We start from the raw sequence: 23,341 nt of genomic DNA, 5'->3' as shown, positions 1-23,341 counted from the left end.
TAGCAGCTCACCACATTATCAGTGTCTCTTTATATTTAATCACTCAAGTCTCATATCTGATGTTTTGCAACTACAAGAGTTTATTTACATAACGCTAGCAAACAGTATCTCCATCAGTGGTATACATGAGGCTGTGACACTCAGACAATGAGTATGAGATGGAGAAATTGACATGTTTTCTGAGAATAAGCATCACATTAATTAAAGATACGCTCAGGGGAACAAAATATAAGCCATGGCGACTGAACTGAGCAGACTTTTCTTCTGTTGGTTAGGAGTCTCTGGGGAAGAGCCAAGTGAAGGATAATTAATAAGCCTGGGAACCCATAAAGCAGCCAGAGAGGCAGAATAGGAAGTGGGATTTCAGTGTCATTTGCATGTAGGTTTATCTGAGTTGATACCTAATAAATATTTTGGGGATCACTTATCTATTGAAAATTATTTTCCTTCTGGAGCAATGTTTTTTTAGAGACAAGTTGTGCCATGAAAGAAGCTGAATGGTTGGTGGTTTTGTTTTTGTTTTCTAAAAGCAGTGATGCCAAAAATATACTATCACAGAAATGTTTTTGAAATAATAGCCTGATAAATTTATTGACTAAACACTGAATGTGCTTGAAACGGAGATTTCCTTTGTACTGAAGACATCCAAACAGTGTTTATTGCATCTATTATTACTAAGATCATTGGGAGTTATTAATTAGCATAGCACACCACTCTTTCTATATACAATAATGCACAGCACAGAGATTTACAAGACAATAAAATTTCCTTGAACACTAAATCTACAGCTGAACTGGACCCTAGACAACTAAAATGATAACTTCATCTCTTATCCCCTTCACACTGCACGGCAAGCAGAGCTAGATTTAATAGATAATAATTTGGGGTAGCTTTCTGTTTATATATAATTTATCTCAGAATAGACTGTCCTTCCAACTGGAACTTGAGTCAACAAGAGTCATCATCTCCTTAATTTTCCACCTCCTATAATCTCTTTACAAAACCCCACTGTTCTCCATTCTCTTGGAGGAAGATCTGCTTTGTAGTAAAGGTGATGTAGTTTGAAAGATGTTGGGGAGTCTGAATCTGTAAGAACTTAGATATGTAAATCCCTTTCAGTAAAGTCATTAACAAAAAGCTGAACCGTCCCTGCAGAGAGAGAGGGAACATCATAGAATCATAGAAATGTTTGGCTGGAAGGGTCCTGAAAGAACATCTAATTCCAACCCACCTGCCATGGGCAGGGACACCTCCCACCAGATCAGGTTGCTCAAAGCCCCATCCAGCCTGGCCTTGAACACTTCCAGGGATGGGGCATCCACAGCTTCTCTTGGCAACTTGTTTTCCTGCCTCATCACTCTATTAATTATAAAAAAAGTCTTCACATATCTTTCAAACCTGGCCAGGTATGGAAAGGGGTGTAGAAAAGCAAGCTTTTGCTATACAGTCTCTCACTGTACTTTCCAAATGAAATCCTGACACTAGCCCTTTCAATAATATTATTGATTTATATTTGAAAATATGTCTGGTTCATTTCAACCTCGATGCGCAGGTATTTGTCTTTAAACCATAACATTTAGATACCAGACTAGTAATTAATATTAATATAACGATACTAACATTTTAATAAAGAATACGAAACTGAATACGAAGCAAGTAATAGGGTGTCTTTCATTCACTGAAAGTAATCTGATCAATCACAAGATTTGTCAAGCAGAAGACTTGTTTTTACAATCCAAGCTAGGATCAAGTTCAAAACCAAAACACATTCAGGTTGAATGACAAGCATTTATGGTGGGAGAGGGAAGAAACATGGGAATAAAAGACAGCTGAGTGTGTGCTCCATTTTTAGGGTACAGGAATTGTTCAAAATATTCCTTTGAAGTTTGAGATCGTGTGTTGGTTTGTATAAAAAGCCTCATCACCATAACTGAAACATAAAAGATTTTTTTCTTTCAGTGTTACTTATTCCATGTTTAATTAAACTTCATTCAGCTGTGCTATGGCATAACTCCCTTCCTTTTCAATTCTGACAGTAGTATCACAAATATGCTATTTTATCAACACTAAGCAGAATATAACAGCATCAAAATTTTGGAATTAAGGAATAAAGGAATCTAATTTGTTGTATTTAAAGTCAGAAACACTAGGACTGATCCTGCATCTACTGGGACAATACATAATGCTTGGTTTAGTGTCAGAGACATGAGTTAAGGAAGTTGATAGAAGACTGAAAACCTCTATGGGTTATATGGCTTGTCTAGAATGTAAAACTGAAGCCATAGAAATATTCCAGGGACTGGGAGCACAGGCTGAGATTGTGAGCAAGCATGCTACCAAGAACTACCCAAAGTTCCCAAAAGGGTCTGTAAAATCAAATTTGCTAATTTCCCATATGGTAGCAATTTCTAATTTTGCAAAAGTAGCAGAGCTGCTGATTTTTCAGGAGTTTCAAGGGATTTTGAGACCAATGGGTGGAAGAAATAAAAATTATTTAAGGACAGAAGATGGGAACTTTATGGTCAGTGCAGGTTCAGGGGTTTTGGGAAGAGAGAAGTTACAAATAGATTAAGGAATTGGAAAAGACCAGTGGGATGTGAAAGAACTGTGAGTACCTTTTCATATTTTCCATCACTTTTTCCATCTGCTTCCTTCTTCAGTCTCACCTGCCCCACCACCACCTCTACCCTTCCAATCCTAGCTGATCCCCACAGGCCACTACAAATGTTTCCCATGCCAGCCCTGCTCCCACCATCTGAGACACATGCCATTCTCTCTGCAGGAGTTCCCATTCAGCCCCTGTGGGCCACTGCCACATGAATGAGTCAGGAGGATGACATGAGATGCTAAATGTAGTGTCCACTAACATTGCCAGACAGTCACTCCTTATGAAGACACTTAATCCCTTTTCTTTCATGGGTGTGAGCTAGAAATGTGATGCCTCAGGCAGTGTTTTTGCTGCTTGTTGGCAGGTATATGTCTCTTTCATGTGAGAGTGATGGTGGAAACCACAAAGAAGAAACTGTCCTGTTTCTCCATTCTTTCTTATTCTCACACATGGAGCAAAAGAGCAGCCCTAGTTTGTCCAATCACTGACACTTACATCTGAACAATTTCTTCTGTGTCTCAAAATGTGATGGGGAAGACAAAATTTGCCTGTGCACCTTCCAGAGTACCTTCCAGAGCTCAGACATGCTGATATAAGAGAAAAATTGAAAGAAAGAAAGAAGAGTATGGGTAAAATGTTTGTATGGATTTTTAGCTATTGCCAGAGCAATAGTGAGAGAAAGCACAGAGATGGCAGTTGAAAACAAGAAAAAACTCTTCCTTAAAAATGGGTGAGAGGAAGCAGTAAGGGACTCCCCACTTAATTCAGCACAAATGTACAGAAAGAACCAGCTGGGGCAGCCTTTCAGCATGCATAGACTGGTATGGAAAGATATATATAAATATATAAGGGGCCCTCATTGTCCTCATGCATCTCAGTATGTTTAGAGACCACTGTCCCCTAGGACTAGACTTTAGGAACAAGAATAATCTTTAGGAACAGGTGAAGGGGGACCCCCAACATCGCTGAATACCTTTATTATTTATGCAATAGCCATTCCCTTGTTAAGTCTTTGGTAATACTGTGAAATGTGATTAAAAGAGATGTAGGCCATAAAACAAAGAGACTGAAGAAGTCAAAACTCTTCTTAGTAAAGGTTTTTGACAGTTTTTATTTTAGACAGAGTGGTAGTTTTAGAACATGGCTGCGTGTGCACCTGTAGAGCTCCCCAAAGAGTGTCAGACATAGAAAATAGTGGGGCACTTCTAGCTTAGACAGAGCAACACAACTCAAAAAACTGTCAGGATTTTCTCATAACCAGTGCCTCCTGTGATAATTTTAAGAAAGTCTGTATTTTGAAAGAAACAAACAAAAAATCATATGGTTTCTGTTACTTTCTCAACAGCAGAGATGTTGATTGTGCCCTGCATACTGTAAGTGCATATTTCATTTCACGAGGCTGGTAGGCATTTATTTTCAGTGATATTTTATTTTTATTTTTTTTCCATATCACCTAAATCAGCAGTACTGGGGTGGAAGTGAGGGTTCTAGAACCCAGTAAGACCATTCAGCATGCAGCAACACTCTGTGTGCCAGTACTGGGTCCAGATCCAGACTGATGTCAGAGTTTAGGCTACTATCAGGATATTTCACAGATGACACAGATGAATTCTCAACCCCTTTTATGATAATTTGGCATGGTCCTTTGAAGAAGAATGGAATTATTAGCCCTGGAAATCAGACAAATTTTGACTTCAGAAAATACATTATGATCTCATGCTTCATTCTTTTGACATAAAAGGAGATTTTACAGATGAGAAACTCTCTTAGTGCACCAGGTGCCCCAGTCTGGCAGCCATAATAACAAAGAGCTAACTTTAAAAGCATTTCCCAAAGGAACTCAAAGAGGAAGTACCACATTTGCTGTTACCTGCAGACTCAGTTCCTAGTATTTCTGCATTTCTGCTTTGGAGACTTCCTCCTGAAGGGACAGATCTTCTCATCAAGTAACCACAGTCTGTGTCTCCTGGATAGCTGTGAAAGACTAGGGGGCACTATTAGAAAATTAGGGGGAAATATTTTATATCTCCAACTTTCTTTTCTAACTTAAAAAATGGGACTTTTCTTGCATGCAAGAAAAGTCTGTATATATTAAAAAAAAAAAAAAAAAAAAAAAAAAAGAGGTTCAAAAGCAAAAGAAATAGTAGAAAAAAATCTAGAAAAATAAACAGCACTTCCACTGATTACCAATGGCAAATGACCAATTTACATTTGTGGTGTCTGTGCATAAAGAGGTGACGTAGTAACAAAGGCAGAATAAATAAGCAGCATAATTTTGCAGAAGAATGAAACCCACCTTTCTTTTGACATAAAAGGAGATTTAAAAGATGAGAAACTCTCTTAGTGCACCAGGTGCCCCAGTCTGGCAGCCATAATAACAAAGCAGCTTGCCAAGTAGAGTTTTACATTTTCTCTTCTGAGAGACATGCACAACTGTTTAAAGGAGAATTTTTTCCTTATGTCTGCTATTTCCATTCCTAAAACATCTGAAATTATAATCTTTTTTTCATCTTAAACTAAAACCTGTGGCTGGATGTTTCAGCTCAGCTGGAAATACAGCATCTTTCACGTTACAGAGCATGATGCAGTTGTAAGATGCAAGTAGGGACCTGCACAGTATGTTTATGACATCTGTGGCCTGAAATTGAATCTCTATTCCAGAAGAACATGTTATTTCCTATGTACTTTTACAAAAGAAACATTAAGAAGGGTTCTGCATTTATCAAAATTTCATTTGTATCCTGCAGACTCTTGCACCTATTTTTCTGTTGAGTTTAACAGAATCCTATTTCACTTCAAATCATGATGTATTGTTCAAATAAAGGGTACCATATGTTCTTTCACTTGACCTTAATAGTAGAACAGATAATAGATACTTCATTAAAAATTTGCTTCTCGTGAAATTGACCTCATAAATCAATTATTTGTAGCTATAGGTGAATATACACCACAGTCTCCTTTCAGTAAGTAATCTAACTTTCAGATTCTAACTTTTCAGATCTAACTCAGTACCATGTTACCTTTGCCTTTTGCTCAAACACACTAAAAGAAAGTGTGGTAATACTTTTTAGTAAGAGCTGATGGTAGTATGTTGTATTTACTTCCTGACGTAACACACATATTCTATACTAGCATATGGTTTAGAGAGAAAAAAATATATATATTATATAAGATAAATTTTCTTATTTCTGACCCTTTAGAGAATGGAAAACTGTAGTTCTCTCAGAAAGGAGTAGCTACCTCAGTACTCACAAAGAATTTTTGAAGGCAGTTCTTCAAGAAAGATGGGAGTGGTCCTTTCATTTATTTCACTCAATTATATTTTATTTTATTCTTTTATTTTATTTTACTTTATTTATTTTGTTTTATTTTTCTGATAATACTACATTTTTCCTAGAATTACTGCATGTACTCATTTCATGTTCGACTGTGCTTTCTGGAGGTTTTTTGTCTCACTAAGCGTAGAGTGAAACTAGCACTTATTAGAATAATGCATATCTAATGGATAAAGTTTCTGGTGGTATTTAACACCTAAATATCTTCAAAAATTCAGAGATTTTGCAAAAGAGAAAGAGAGGGAAAAGGAGGTAGAGAGATGACATGGTTCTAAGCTTTTAACTAACAGTCCACTATTTTGAGTACTTGCCAAACTCTCTTCACCTGGATGAGCAGACTAGCCTATTGGGATAAATAATCATGCCTCTAGGTTTCAGGACCAATAAATCTTGCTTTCTTACTGCAGAAGGTCATTATTTCAGCTGGAAGGATCTCTCCAAGTAAAATGACCCATCAAATGATAATTTGAACACTATCCTGATTGGAGAAAGAAGATCAGAGTGGTTTGAAATGTCTTGGCTGGAATGAGGCAATGAGATCAAGTTTCCAATTTTTAAACTAAAAGTTTTCACCATAAAGCTATTAAACAAATATTGAGACGTACTTTTATTTCACAAAGATACAGTGTCATCTGCTTAGCTGATTAAAATCACAGGTAGATGTGATTAACCATAGAAGGAGTTTCAGGTCTGTTGATACCAATATGACAAAGATGAACTGGCTTTGAGGATCTTTGAGCTATATTTTCTTTGCCAGCTTTAATTAAGCCCTAATGAGCTTGCTGGACTTTGAGAACCCCTTTCTGAGGTATCCAGCTTTACCTGTGGGTGATCTCAGTCAGAAGAAAGCTCCTTTCTCATCTTCTCTTTCCATACCAGCAGCAGCCTTGTAGAGTGCTCTGATTATTGAGTAAGGAAGAAAGGCAAAGTGTTAGTTAATTTAAGGGTGCAAGTGTGCCACAGTGGGTGAGACCAGAAGCAATCACAGGAGTACCTAGTCTTTAGCAGCAGTTAGAAAAAGATGTTTACTGGGGAAAAAAGAGCAGGCAAAGTCTGTATGGGATGCTCCCTGAATAAAATACTGGTCATCAACACTGTGTGTCTTGGACATTCATTGAAACAAAACTGTTTTCTATGTATTTATTAAACTTCAGAGGATTCCCCTTCCATGAGCCTGTCCAGCACTCCTTCAGAAAAGATGTTATATAGCATAAAACAAAGTGTTATGCAGCTAATGGAGTGCACTTACTCATTGTTTTAAAGAGACCTGCTCTCCAATTCTGGAGTGACACTGTGCTCGTTTCAAGGCACAACCATCCCATCTCTGAAATCAGGGCCGAACAGTATCTGTGAAATCACAGCCAAGCATCCCATACATTCATTATATTTTTTGGCATAAAATATTTAATCCATGGATGTCTGACACAGACATGGTAAAAATGAGGTGCTTAAGTGCCAGAAGCTACAAAGTCCTAAAATGAGAACAGTCTTGTTGCTCTCCATCAGAAATCTCTTTACTTGTACAGCCATTTCTTGCCTTCGGTCATGTTCAAGTATTTGCTCCCTTCAGTCTGCAGTAGTCTGGGTTACTAGCTACAGATAAAACATATAAGACCTAGACCTAAGCTATTTGGCTTGACATTTTGATGTATACTCCCTGATTAAAGAGATAATCTTTGATCTTCTCTTTCATTTATTTATTTATTTATTTATTTTCATATTAGAACCAGTAAAACTAAGGTGAAAGTTTCCATCATTTCAGAGATAGTTATGCACATACTATTTCATTAACATGAATTGTGGAAATAAACACATCTTAAAATAGAATTCACTTTAGTGAATTCAATCTTGTTTATAATGGGGACACAAAATTCTACAGTTTAAACACAAGATGTAGCCTCTGAAGTTATTATTGCAGACGGAATGTCAAAAGGGGTGTTTGTTTCAGAGAAATGTTACTATCTTTGACTTTCTTCTGGAACAAACCTTCGTGCTGAAGACTCAAGACATTACCCATTTGTAAAATATCACTGAGGGTGCGGTAGTAAAGAATGAAGTGTGCTCTTAAAAATTAGCTGACTTGCTCTGCAAAAGTATATATTAAAGCCTCTAAACCAATTCATAGTAACTTTTGTGTATTGGAAGGTTTTTTTTGTTGTTATGTTTTGTTTTCTGTCAGAAGTATACCTTGGAATTCTGCAGTCTTTTAAATGATGCTTTATTAACAAACCAGCAGCATAACACAATAGCATCATTCATATATGTCTGGTACGCCTAGCTTAAGTCTCATAGGCAATTGTCTTATTAAATTACCTGGTCCTCTCTGGTATTTTGCTCAGCTTTGCCACAGTAGAGAAGCAGTGCAGCTGTTCCTTAAGCCTCAATATTATTTCTTTTTATTATTTTTTAATTTTGCTGACTACAAGCTCAGTGAGTGATACAAAACTGTTCTAATAAACAGTTCTAATATTCAGATCAATATCTTAAGAAACAAATGCCTTAAAATTAAGCCTATCTTTTCATCTACATGCTGGGCCTCACTTTTCAAATATCTAAGAGCAAAGACTTTTGTGATTTTATTTCTTTTTTTTTGTTGTTGTTCTTTCTTACAGCACCTATGAACCTTATGGCTACAGTGAAAATACATTGTTTTCTTCCTCTAATCAATAAAAAATATTTTTTTTCCTAAAAAGTAAATATATTTGAAGAACTTTTATACAAAAAAATAGCATCTAAGCCTTAAAAGCAGAGTCTGCACTACCTAATAAGGACTAGAAGATACCTCCTGGTGTATTTGGATTAATATCCATATCAGCTTTAAACAGATCTGTAACAGAGGCCATGAGGTTTTCCAACCACATCTCTGTGTCTGCTTCCAGAGGCAGAGAAATGAGCAGCTATCACATAAGCAAGGTTATAGATGAACATAACTTGAATTACTGCAGAAAACCTTCCTGGTGGTGGACTTAGTACATCTAATGAGACCTCATATCCCCTCTTACAATTCACCACTCAGTTAGTTGACCCCTGTGTGCATACATTTTGTGGATGCTTGGTGATGCTTTTTGTGCTTGCCCGGCTGCACTAAACAGAACTGGAAGAATATTGTGATCCAATTACAATCCCTCTCCTAGCACAATAATCATTCTCACAAGCAGAAAGAGAACAATTCTGGCACATTTTTCACACACACACACACACACACACACATACACACACACACACAAAAAAAAAAGTGATATTTTTTTTTCCACTCTGGAGTGTCAAGGCTCTAGTCTCTTTTCCATTTGTTCCATGCTAGCAGGCACAAATTTCTTTGCAAGTTTACACAGATTCCTTGATGATCAGATGGCCAAGGCTTTCCTTGTTACCATCTTCAGACCATTTTCTGTGACTCATTTTTTTCCTACGTTAAGTGGCTCTCACACGGCAGGATTTGTGGGCTGTATTTACTACAGCGTGTATTTTGGCACCCTGAGATGTTGTTGGAGCTCCTAAAACAATCACTGTTGTTGGCAGCCAGACACGCATGCAAACAGTCTCCCCCCCTCCCCCCCCATTCCCTGATGCAGTGACCAAAATGAACAAAGCCCTGCTCTACACCCAAAGGACCACTTGGAGAGCAGTTGTCCTGTGAAGGGCTCTCCTGGCTGCCCACAAAAAGGCACCTCTTGGCTTGGCATTTGTCCCCTGCATGGAGAAGCACAACATGTTTGGGTGTTGTCCAAATATGTGGAAAGTGAGTTAATGCCGCTATTATCCAAACAGATGGGCATAACTTCGAGCTGATCAGAGGCTGCACTAGGACATACTTGCTGACAGAAGTACGCCCAACTGGGACAGTCAAAAGGGTCTGTCAGTTCTGAGCTTTCATGCTTCTGGCTAAGGACATGCCCTGCTGCTAATCTTGCTTTTTCCAAAATAGAGCACACTTAGGACATTCAAATGCCTTTCCCATGGCTTCACAAAAGCATTCCCTGTCTCAGGCCGAAAACATCAGGCACAGCAGCACAGGCTGATGTGTAAGCACAACCCCAGCCCCACTCCATGCCCTTTTCTCCCTGTGGTTCTCAGCAGGATGGGTGGCTGGGGCAGGCCTTGCTGAGAGCCAGGCTTAGTAGGGCACCAGCACTAGGGCAGAATGCTTCTCGTCTGCAACTGGGTGCCAAGGACATCCTCCCCTCTGCTACAAGAAGGCATGGGGCCCAATCTTCCCCACCTCTCTGGGAGATTTTGCCTGTTACCCTTATTTTTATGCATCACTGGGTTTTACCTTTGATCTTTTCCTGGCAGCAACCACCCTTAGTGATGATTCACTTGTGAAGATCTCTGGCTGCTGTCTGAGGTAAATGTCACTCTTGTTCATACTGCATGATAAAAAAGCACTGAGTCAGTCACAGGGGTCCCAGCTTACCCACAGGCCCCCGTGATGAGATCCCAAATGACAAATCTAGAAGCCTGACATTTTCCAGTTGTTTGCAGCTGTTTGGTCCTGAATGTCTGTTTTGCCTGAAATGAAAGTCATCTCCTTTTTAACTTTGTCTTTCTTTGCTTTGAGAAAAAAATATTTGCAATACATTATAGCAGAAAATTAAGAGCATGTTCTTGGAAATATAGTAACACCAGATTTTTTTTTTTTTATTTTTTTTTTTTTGCAGAAACCTCTAGGCAGATTACATTCACCACAATTAAATGTGCAGCTCGTATATTTCATGGATTAAATCAATCTGAAACAAACCTTCTCTATTTTTAAGCAGATTTTCTTTGTAAATTCACATTCACGTGTGCATTAGGCAATTTTAATGCTTTCAAAATATACAAGATGAATTTAGTATTCATTCCTAGAAGCACAAACTGTAAGTACTTTCCAAATAAAATCAGCAAATGCTGAATCCAGTAATTCTGCCTGGAAAAAAAAAAAAAAAAAAAAAAAAAAAAAAAAGAGAGAGAAAGAAGAAAGAAAAACCTTATGTCATGTGAAAAATACATGCTAATTTACACAGATGTATTCACTACTTTCTTGACTGTTTCATAACATCCTATTAAATTTATCAGTGGAGAAACTGAACAGAGCCATTACTAAAAATGGAGGGTTTTTTTGTGATGATAGTTCATACAAGGAAGTCACTAAAAGACTTAATTGCAGAGTATACAGTATACACAGGATCTGAGATAAAAGCTAACATCAACTGAGAGCAAAAAGGAAGCTAAGATTTCCAGGTAGAAATAACATGGTGTTGAAGTTGCTGATACAGGGTAATATTTCCAGTTTTAGTCACAATAACTAAGTGCTAAGTAGAAAAACAAGCAAACAAGCAATCAGCCATGGAAACAGGCTTACATTCTTTCTAAGTATCAATAAACAAATACTAGGGCCTAGTTTTTGCATGATTAAATAGTGCATGTTCTGTGTTACAAACATCAAGTACTCTATCTGTGTCTGTGCCCCATGTATGTCAAATACTCATTTGGTTACTTTCAGAAAGTGAAGGAAAATGGGTGAATTTTGGTCCCTGCAGCTGCATACCAGGTACTTCAGCCAAGACACTACAAGCATAATAAATATTTTTAAAAGAATTCCAATGTAGATGTTACAAGTATTTATTCCTATTCTATGAACTTGGTGTGTACATACAAGAAAGTAATATCATTCTTTCTAACTTTGTTTTAGACCACGGTAACTAAAAATTTTACTAAAATAAGACCAAAATTTATAACTAACCTCCAACATTTGCATTGATTTAGATAGTGAGTCCCAATAAAAGGCCAAATTCTCCAGATTCCAGAAGAGATAATTAAATACTGTGAAATTAATTCTAAGAGAGTGCTGTGAACACTTTAGGTAGGCTTCCATGTGCAGGAAACCTGCTTCTAACAGAAGGTCTGGAAAGGAACATCTATTAGTAAATGCCTGCTATTACACTTTCTGCAAGGATGGAGAAAGAGATAATCTATATGTAAGTAAGTTCCAATTAATAAAAAAAAAAAAAAAAAATCTAATGTTTCTTCTCACTGCTCACAGCAAACCCTACGAGAGCTATCATTTCTATCCAAACCACGGGTCCCATCCATGCTCTTCTCTCCCTCCTGCAAGAGCAAATAAAGCCTGCTCTATCCCCTCCCTGCTAAGCAGAGACTTTGAAATAAATCACTTATGCCCATTTTTATTAAATAAGAACTCAATTATTGAGGTCATAACCTTTTTCCCCAAATGCTAATCCTCCAGGCTCTTATCACCTTGTTAAATGTTTAATGTTGTGAGCATGCCCTGGTGAAAGCTGGGTCAGGTCAGTGACCTTGCTGGCGGGGGAAGAGGCCAGATTCTGAGATGTAATGTACATCCCCCAAGGGCTGCACAAGAGGAGGTAAAACAGCTGCTAATCTTCCATAGCAGGATGAGAACACGTTCTCCTGATGCATATTTGTCCTCATTTTTGCAATTCTCACTTGATTTTCTTGTGTAAATGTTCATTTTCTAATTTACTATATCCCAAGAAAACTAAGACAACTCAACAGAAAAATAATGCCACTGCCTTTGGTATAGAGACACATACAAGTGTGATCAGACTCCAGACTGTCAAAACTCATCAAAACAACCATAAAATTGCAGAGGTATTGTCAGCACAAGCTGCTTTTTGATGCTGTAATGAAGAAAGGATCTTTCAAAGATCTATTGTTAAGACAATTTGCATAATATTTATATATGTTAGACTATTTTCCCCAGGAAAGAAACACAGAGAAGCTCTGAAAGATGTTGCAGAAATTCCCATTATTTTAGAGACATTTTTCTTGTCTTCAGAGAGTAAACCATTTACATAAGAGCAATAGGTTCCCTCATGGTAGCTCTTTTCAGTCCTCCTTGGCTGGAATGTTGTATAGGTAAATAATGAGATGAAAACAGAATTTATTATATTCAAAATTCACGCAGTCATTGAGGTTGGAAGGGAGGTCTGGTAGTCATTTGGTCTAACCCCTGCTCAAGCAGGTCTGCCTAGACCAGGCTGCCCAAACTCTATCCAAAGGGTTTTTGAAGATCTCAAAGACTTCCTTCATTACCTCTCTGAGCAATCTGTGCCAGTCATCCCACAGTAAAAAAAAAAAAAAAAAAAAAAAAAAAAAAAAAAAAAGTGTTTGCTGATGTTGAGAAAGAATCTCCTGTGTTTCTGTTTGTGCCCATTGCCTCTTGTCTGACACTGAATACTACTGAAAAGAGCATAGCTTCAAGTAGGCATAGACATTGATGAGATTGCTGCTGAATCTTCTCCAGGCTGAGCAGTCCTAGCTCTCTCAGTTTTTTCTCATAGGAGCAATGCTCCAGTCTGTTGATCACTTTAGTTGCTCTTCATTGGACTCTCTCCAGTGTGTCCACGTCTCTCTTGTACTGGGAAGACCAAAACTGGATTCAATATTCCATGTGTGGTCACAGCAGTGCTGAGTAAAGGGGAGGAATCACCTTTCTTGGCCTGCTGACAAATACTTTGCAGCCCAGTATAAAATTGGCATTCTTTAAAGCAAAGGCACATTGCTGGTTCATGTTCAACTTGGTGTCCACCAAGACACCCAGGTCCCCTTCTGCAAAGCTACTTTCCAGCTGGGTGGCACCCAGCATGTGCTGGTGAACTGGTTGGCTCTTTCCAAGGTGCAGGACTTTGCACTTCTTGTTGAACTTCTTGAGGTCCTGTCAGCCTATTTTTCCAGCCTGACAAGGTCCCTCTGGATGGCAACATGATTCTCTCGTGTATCTGAAAATTTGCTGAGATTAAATTTTGTCTCATCAGCCAGACCATTAATTAATAAGTTAAACAGGACTTGATGAACCCATGCTGACTATTCCTGATGATTTTCTTGTCTTTCCTGTGACAATCCTGGAAATTGTTTCCAAGATTAGCTGCTCCATCACCTCATGGATCAAGGTGAGGATGACCAAAGAGTAGTTCCCTTCCTGAAGTTAGGAGTGACTTTAGTGACTTTGGCTTCCTTCCTGTCTCCTTACTTTTCATATCAGTTTCTGGCAGACTTAAGAAAGCAATATTTTTTTGAGTTGAAAAACAAGAACTATCATGCAGTAGCATCTAAGTCTTTCTACATTTAAATACTCCACAAATTTACCCAAGAATGAAACAAGAAAAAGTCAATGTAACAGTTCTACTTCATAAACTTTAGGATTTCATTATTCTGACAAATACCTTCATGATAAAAATGTGTCTTCTTCACAATAAATTAATTTCATAAAGTATTCTTTGCAGTCCTGGCAAACACAGGAAAGAAAATATTTGAATACTGTTGGTGGGAGGGACAAATCTCTATTTGTGGTCATGTACCTTGCTCAAATTGATTTTCCCTGATTTTCCACTTCTGATTTTCCCACTATGTCATCCTCAAAATCCTAACAAAAGTTATTTCCTTTCCTCATGGCCTGTGCCACCAAGACTTTTCTGTGTCAGGAAGATGGCACATCATTTCTACAAGACACAGAGAATCAGATTATAAGTCAGACGGAAAGGGATTTTTGGAGTTGATCTGATCATGGCTGTGCTCAGACCAAGGCAAACTTACATCAGGTTGCTCAGGGCTATGATCTGTTGAGCTCTGATTGTTTTCAGGGATGGAGAGTCCACAACATCTCTGAGCAAACTTTGACAGTGTTAGACCACCCTTATGGTGTGTAAAAAATAAAAATAAAAATAACAAACACTAATATCTGATCAGAATCTTCCCTGATGAGATTTGCGCCTGTTGTCCCTTCTTTTAACCTTCCACACTTTGGCTGATAGGAAGGAGAACAAAAAGCCCTTAGCAATATTGTGAGTGAGACTGTACAGGGGCAGACAGAGGAAGTTAAAGCTGCAGAAGGAACTCTCCCATGAGGAATTTTCAGTCTGGGAAAACCTGCAATGCCTTTTCCACAGCTCATCTGAAGGTTAGGGATTCGTATGCTTTCCCCTACTAGTTTCCCAGGCAGTTGTTTGCCTTTTTTTTTTTTTTTTTTTTTTTTTTTTAGTAGTAGTAGTAGTAGTAGTCCTACTGCACCTCCTTCTCTGACCTACTGAGAACAAATTATTTGTAATGTTCCTGACACAATGAAAAATGAAGCTACGTTAACTAGAGGCCCTCAGTATGTGATGATCACAATATTTACATTAGATTCTTTCATTGACCTTAGAGTTCACTTTGTCAAAGGTACATTAATTATTTTAAGCTTGCATCATTTAAGTCAACATGAACATGCAGGTCAAGATAAAGCCTTGAGAATGTTATCTTTTCACGTTGCAATGTACTTCCATTCTTGGGAACTGCTGCACAACACATGGTACAGTAAAAAGCAAACCTGCAGTAATGAACAAATGAACATTTTATGAGAAGGCAAGTTGAGAATCCTAGACACAAACAAGTCCATACAGTGTTATGCAGGTAGACCTTCAAGCAAGCAACGAAAGAGGGATTTTAGATAAGGTCTGCTAAACAGTAACCAATTTAAGCATGGATTAGAAATTAATTTTAAACATTTCTGTCAAAGAATTGTCCAGATTTCATCTTTCTTTATATTTCAAATATTGCTGAGGAAGAGTATGTCTGATACAACAGCTTCTTAATGCAGAGTCCAGAGTTAACACTACTGGTGGAAGCATACCCAAATGTATTTTAATTCATAAGACCATGATAATGCCAACATACCAGATATTTGCAATCCTACCTTCTGTCACTGTGACATAAGCTGATGTCACTTTATTAGCATCTTATTTATGAATATCATTTACAAAAATGTTAGGAAGAATTTTCCTGTGCTGGAGCACAGGAATCTGTTATCCTCTTTTCAAAGACAGTGATATATATGCCTCCTATTAGTCAGAAAATATTTTAAATGAGACATCTTAGGTACGGGAAGCCATCCCCTGTTGTGAGGATACACATGCTCCATCCATTGTGTCACCCTAGCCCTTTGGAAATGTACTGCTATCAAATCATGCCACAGAGATGAGCATACTTAGTGGGGAGAAGAGGAAATTTTACAGTGGAGCTGATCTAGGTTTTCCTACTCCATCTTGGAGAGTAGCCAGTAGAAAATGTATCTAAAGGAAGGTGATCCTAAAAGAAAAGCATTAAAAACACAGAGTAGGCTAAATTTAAGGCCATTCTTACATTGCCTCTCCTGACATTGCATATTATCAGAGAAATACACTGTACAAGTCCAGAAGACCTAAAAAAATATTTTCCCCCAACTATAACATCAGTGATATTTTTCTTTGTCATATAACCATCTGACTGATTAATTTTGAGACTTCTAGTATTTAGTATCAGCAATTCTGCATTCAGATCTAAATATTCACACATGCATATTACTTCCATTTATCAGTATTTTATTTCTTGAATTTTTTTCAAGACAAGAGGCTTATTCTGTGACACATAGAGAGTTCTTCACCTGTCTTTTTTACCACCTTCACTGCTTCATGTATGTATGCAGTGCTCCCTATCACAGATATTCTCATATGTATAATATTCATGTACCAGTATTCTGCCTGCCTGCAGTAAAACTACTACCCACCACCCAAACAGTACTAATTAAAATCCATTACTGAAAAAGCTGTATTTGCATGGAAAACTCATATCAGCATAGGTGCCCAAGTAGGACCAATACTCTCTTGACCCCTAACTAGAGAAGCATAAGTTTTCAGGACAGTTTTCCAGCCAAGCCTCCCCCAGCCTGTAGCATTACATGGGGTTGTTGTGCTCTAAGAGCAAGACCCAGCCTTTTTGAACCTCACAGACTTGGCCTTGGCCCATCCATCCAACCTGTTCAGATCCTTCTGCAGAGCCCTCCTACCCTCAAGCAGATCAACACTCATGCCTCACTTGCTGTCATCTGCAAAGTTACTGAGGGTGCACTTGATCCTCTCATCCGTAGTCTGACCTGAAACATGAGTTAGCCATCATGGACAATTATTTGTATTTCTCCATAATTTTACATGTGTTGTTTTTCATGACAGAATTGATTGTGACAGCCTCATGCTTCAATGTTTTATGGACATGCTATTTTGTAAATGTTTAACAAAGACCTACATCAAAGCCAATGAAAGATAACTTGGAGAATAAGATGTTACATTTGCTTCTTACTCAGTTTTACAGGCCCTTCCCCCTCAATTTGAAACTAGGTGGTTACAAGCTATGCTAGCCCATAAAGAAGGAGGAACATACGACGCTGCCTTAGTCTTATATTTAATCCATACTATTGACTGTATGGTGAAAAAGAAGGATACCATCTCCAAATGTAGCTTATCTGCCCTGCAATGCACAGCTTATGTTCTGCACAATTTACTTCCTACTGGAAAAGGAGGAAAGTGAGACAAACAATTCAAGCCCAAAGTTACTTCTCTGAAAAACCCCTAGTCAGTAAACCTCTATATTACATTTGGCTTAAGGAAGATCATATACTCATTAAGGTACTGTCAAATGTCATTTTGCTGACTAATAATATAATTTCTTTTGTATAGCGGGAAGATGAGCTCAGCCTGGTTATTCCTGGGCAAGAGCTACTTTTGTCCTCATGTGGACAAAAAGTTGGTCTTCTGACAGAAGACAGAAAAGTAGGCTCTTTTGGAAGGCAGAATAGAGCTCAATAATGGGTAGCATCATGCTATACAGACATAGAAACATAAACTCCAGGAACAGAAAGAAGTATACAAACAAAAAGAAGAAACTAGTAAAGACAAAGAAAAAGGGATTGTAAACTATCCAGCAATAAAACTGAGCTTGAGAACTCAAAGAAGCTGTCTATGACAGAAATCATAATCTGTCATTTAACAGGGCAAAAACAACGATCATATTTTGGATGGAGATGGATCAGTTAAGGAAAGAATATGTGCCACATTTTTGCCTGGGATGCAGGGACTGGGCTTGGCAGCCAGGGTGAATTTCTGCCAGGGCCTTTTCCCTATGCAGTATTCTAGGCATAAAAAGGTATAATTACCTATTTGTTAAGGTATCCTCTACGTGGGGGATGCTAGGTGTTAAAGGAATGTTCTGTATGTGGGCTTTAATCATGCTAGTTAAATACTGTTACAGAGAATGTGACCCTTTAATATCTAGGCTTACTGGAAACTGGCTTCTGGATTTTTTCCCTGAAAGCCACCTCCTACAAAGATCTTCTTGGAAGGGCTCACATAGGTACCTGCTAGTAATCAAAACATGGCTTCCAGTCTCATAAAAGAATTTTTTTTTTTTTTTGTGATTATCAAAGGCTTTTTATAGTTGCAGCATAAAAGGGCAATGTAACAAGCAAAGCAAATTGCAACAGAAGCAGAACAAGCACTTGTGAGTGAACTGCACTGCTACTGCTAACATAACATTTTGCACTAGCACATTACTGAAACAGCCCAAGTTCTCCAGTTGTTTTAAGGGCATTTTTTTTCAAGTAGGAAAGCAGTACTTTAGGAATACTCTAAAGAAGGAGCTTACAATATCAGAAGTGGACCAGGTTTCTGAGAGTTACCTGAAAATGCTTTCTTTTTGAAGGGCATAAAAATGCAAGCAAGTACTAAAACTTACTCACGGGAAGGAGACAAAGTCTGAAAACTTCAAACAGATTATTCCCAATCAGCTGAAATTATGCCAGTTTTCTGGTAACCCATGAAATCTGCAGAGATTAGAAGTATCTTGAAGAATCAAGCATTAGTAGCAGTGTCCTCTCCCTTCTCAGTGCAGCAATCAGTGTCACTTTAAAGCTGCTTTAAGGCTGATAATGTTTAGATAAAACTTTCTTTCTTAACATTTTTTTTTTCTAAATTCTGGACTAACAATGTGATTTCTGGCTACAAAGATGTGCATTAGTTTCCACATCTTTAAGGAGGAGGGAAATGTTATTTGCTTAACACACTTTGAAAGCTTCAATTATGTGGTAATACTGGAGAATTACCAGAATGCACATAAACCAGCTTTCCCAACAGCCAATATTCCCCATCTCCTGGACCCTGAAGCTCTGTTTGCATGGACATTTTTCATTTGCAAAACCTTTCTAAAGTTTGGCAAACAAGTGCTTGTAAATTCCAGCAAGTATAACCATCTCTCTTCCTGTATAAGGCTGTGTCACAAACCAAAGCTAAAACATGTCATTGTGATCTCTGAACACGAATGCTTTAAAGATATGAGGTGGATGGTGCATTGTTTCAAACTTCTATTCCAAGTTGCCATTGCTGGACATGGTGTTGAGTCCTCACCAAACTCAAAATGGGTGTGTGAGGTCATGTCAAGACAGGGCAGGATGTTGCTGCTAAAGAATTCATAAGAAAAGCTTTACCTTCATAGGTGTGTACGGTTGCATTGGCTTAACTTTGCCTTTTCCCTGAGAAAGTTTAAGGGTTGATTGAAGACTTTGGTGAAACAAAAAGATTCTCAGGACTTTCAATAACTCCATGATCCTGATACAAAATAAGCTGTGATAAGCCTTGAGAACAGTAAGTGCAGCAGTAAGATTTGCATTGCAAAATGCATGGTGAAATGATGATGTTTTCTGTAAAAGGTGTGTGGTCAAATCTCTGTTGGTGTAAATGAGTATAAATTCTGCTGGAGATGACACATGGTATGCATATTGTGTGTGTGGGAGGAAGAGAGGGGGAATCAGGAAAGGTAGATATCTAATTTCCAGCATTCTTTTTTTTCAATACTTTTTTTCTAGATTGCATGCATTCTCCCCTGCTAACTGTCTCCCTGGAGTGATAATGAGGCACAAAGGCCTTCAGGGAGCGAACACTTGGCATTTAATTTATTTTGTTGTTCCAGGTGGCCTTTAACTCAGGGGGAACACTCCCCCAGCCCACCCCCTACCTCCACCCCCACCCCGTCATCCCCTTATTCTCTATAGCAACAACCACAGCACAGAGGTATCATTGCTTTGAGATATATGAAACATTACACAAAACTTTGCTCATCCTCCCTCCCACTCCTTCCCCAGCAAACCCTGAAAGGTCTAACTGGAACTGCCAGTGTCAGTTCACCTTAAGCATAGATGGCAGGAGGTATTTAATGTAATTCTCTCAGAGGACAGAAAATGAGATTGCACAGGTCATCTGCCCAGTCACATTCTTTACTAGGGAAGAGTTCCTCAATAACAGTCTCCTGTTACAGCTGTTACAGCAATGAATTTAATCTGGTGCTCAAGGAAAACACTAAATAATCCACAAACTTGAACAGGCCACAAAGATTCTTCCAATTCCTTAGGCTACAGAGTAGCCACAGACCATATTTTCCTGGTCTCAATGCAAAATAAAATACAAATATACTAATAAAAAAAAAAAAAATAGCAAGTTGACCAACCCTAGCTTTTTGTATGTTCTGAAAGTCTGCTTAAAGTATGCAGAATTTAAGATGCAAGACATTCTGTTAAGAAATACAAATAAACAGCTGTGATGTTAATGCAGTTAGTGAAAAAAAGTAACCAGTCCTGTTTTATAGAGAGAATCACAGGAATCTATGGGGCACAAAGGTAGAAATGGAAGCCAAGAGGCTTCTAATTTAGATTAGACAAAATCTATGAGAATAAAGCACTGTACTTAAATATTATCAGCCTCAGTAAGGATTTTTTTTTTACTGTTTTTTTCAAAGGACAGGGATACTGACAGACATTGCAAGTGTACATAACATATGCCAATGCCTCTTGTTTGGGGTTAAAAGGTTTTGGAAAAGAGACAGACAGAGATATAAGAAAAAGTATTTTGAGCAACTGTATTTAAGTTTCATTCCACACATTTAACTTTTATTGCTCATAAATCAGCTTCATGTTAAGAATGCAGCAAGGACAAGCATTTTCATCTAAAAGCTAGTCTTTATATATGACAGTTCCTGCACTTACACCCTTCAGGCTTTATAATGTTTCAGAGCTCTTAGCTCTTAATTTGCTCTTATGTTGAAGGGCTGTAATATGGAAAGAACAGCAGCAACTACACAACATTCTCATCTTCATACATTTTTTGATCCCTTGAAAAACACTTTACAGGTAATCAACGAGCCATTGCAAAACCACAGTATTTCTTCTTACATGACTTCTTGGCTTCATTACATTTTATAAAATAGTTATGATACCTGCTATCTGGTGATATATAAGCAGATAAAATAACATCCAGGTATCTTTCAGACAAAACTTTGCAAAATGCTTGATCTTGAGGTATTGATAAAACTTGTCAAAACAATTAGCTTATCAGTTTGAGAGACAGTTAAAATAAGCCTGCTCTCTGCATACACTTAATCTCTCACAGAGCTCAATATGTACTGGGGGCGGAGGCATTGCCCCAGGACCATGCCCAGGAGATGACACTCTCCCATGCAGTTGGAGCAGAATAGAGGTCTGTCAGGATGAGCCAGAGCCAAGCGTGGTGCTCACTGCACAAGTGCCATGGCAAGTGCTAGGGAAGGTCATTATCACACCACCTAAGATCACCTCTTTCATTTCAGACTTTTCCTCTGTCAAACGCAGCCTAGGACTTATTGTGACATTTGGCAGTGTAGTCTGGGTTGTGCTGGCCTGAAAAATTAGGGAGAAGGACGTGGTTTATCTGTGCCCACCAGCCTGCAAAAAATTGAATTTAGGGGAAAAAAATCACTTTTGTGTTCACTACAAAGAAGTCCTGTCTGTTCTCTTCTCCACAAGACAATGTGTACATTCAGAAATGTGTACAGACAGACAGACCAGCTGTCTTTCATGAAAGAAAAAATCATAATGGTCACCATAGTGACCATTTACTTAAGATACTTCTACATATGGATCAAAATGTTTGCAAGACCTCCCTGCCTTTTGCAACATTTGAGAATTGCCCTGCAGCATGTTTCTCTCACTTTCTGACCTCTACGTGCCCATCCTCCTAAACGGCCGCTTATTTCCTCTGTAACTCAGTCCTCACAAGTTTGCAAACTAATCCTGGTATTCCAAAGCAGCTTCCATTCCCTAACTACTCTCTATCCAAATTTGAATTTACTTATTAGAAAGGCTGCCAGCAGAGCCAGATGAAGTGAGATGGGCAAGGCAGATGCCTTGGGAAAAAGCTACCCATTCTGCCACCCAGGGAGGAGTGGGGACAGCAATCTGAGCAATGTGTCCACAGCACTGGGCAACCCAGCCCTGATGTTTGCCCCAGAGCTCCAAGGGCTCTGTTCCATGTCCAAGGGAGGGCTCAGAGGCTCGGCATGACAGGGCACGCAATGGTTGGTCTTCGTTGTTTTACCTGCCCCACAGAATGTGCACTGCATCTCATGCCAGCCCAACACTGCCTCTTTCTTTTCCCAGTGCAAAACTGCAGGTACCATTTTCCTCTATCTGGTAGCCACCTGAGAGGTACAAGGAGTCAGTAAGCTGCGATGTACCCATGAGAGGAACAAGATGCTGAGCAGAGGTGCAAAGAGAACAATTTCCAGTGGGGATTTGAATAGCAGCTTTGTGGAATAGAGAAGATAGTCACCTGGGTGATCTAAGAGAAACTCTTCTACCTTCTACTGTTTACTCTTCAGCCCCTGCTGACCCTACCAGCCTTCTCCTTTCTGATGCCACAAAGTGACATTTTGCTGCTCTGCCAATGACAGGAGTGAGTTATTCTCTTATCTTTCCTAGGAATCAAAATTCAACCTTGCCAACTTTGCTAGGAAGCCCTGCCCCACGGCCACCTGCTGTGTGTCTCTGCACTCCAACACACACGTTTTGTATCTGACATGAAGCTAAGCTCTAACAGTATTTTTTAAACCATTACACTCACTTTCTACCCCGTTTTTCTCATACATTTCCTTTTTCTCCCCCAGTTTACAAACAGGATGCCCTTTCAATTACAAAAGAGTAATAATGGTACCAAAATTTCTGGAGATGTATAATCTACACAGAAATTATTGTCCAGTTGTTGTGGGCTTGGCTGATGCTCAGTCACTGTTTCATTTCTAAGTAAGCTAAATAAACAACACAACTGATGCAAAGTAACAGGAAATAACAATAAAATATTCTTTGAAACTCATTAGAGAGATCTTGTCTGAGCCAATGACTTCAGAATTTCAGTCCCAAAATAGATGTTTCCTGTTCTTGAACTTCAGTTATTACCATTTTGCAGGCAGTTACCCATAACAGATTATCTTACTTTATCACAAAAGATGGCAAAGTTATGAAGGAAATTAAATCCCAGGATGTTTCTACCAAGATAGAGCTGTACAAAAAAAATTACTTGGCAGCCAAAAAGGAGAGAAATAACCAAATCAGTGTTTGTTCTGCTCTGTTGAATATTTTTTTTAAACACACCAAAAATATTTATGCTGGTTCAAGAAGGAAAAAAAAAAAAAAAAAAAAAAAAAAAAATGGTGTTATGGCCAACCCCCAAGGGTGTTTGAATTAACCCTTAACCCACAACACAACAAACAAAAAATTTATGTATCTGGA

Source organism: Oxyura jamaicensis, chromosome Z, assembly GCF_011077185.1.
Source record: "Oxyura jamaicensis isolate SHBP4307 breed ruddy duck chromosome Z, BPBGC_Ojam_1.0, whole genome shotgun sequence".
Taxonomy (NCBI): Eukaryota; Metazoa; Chordata; class Aves; order Anseriformes; family Anatidae; genus Oxyura; species Oxyura jamaicensis.
This window is presented reverse-complemented; position numbering follows the sequence as displayed.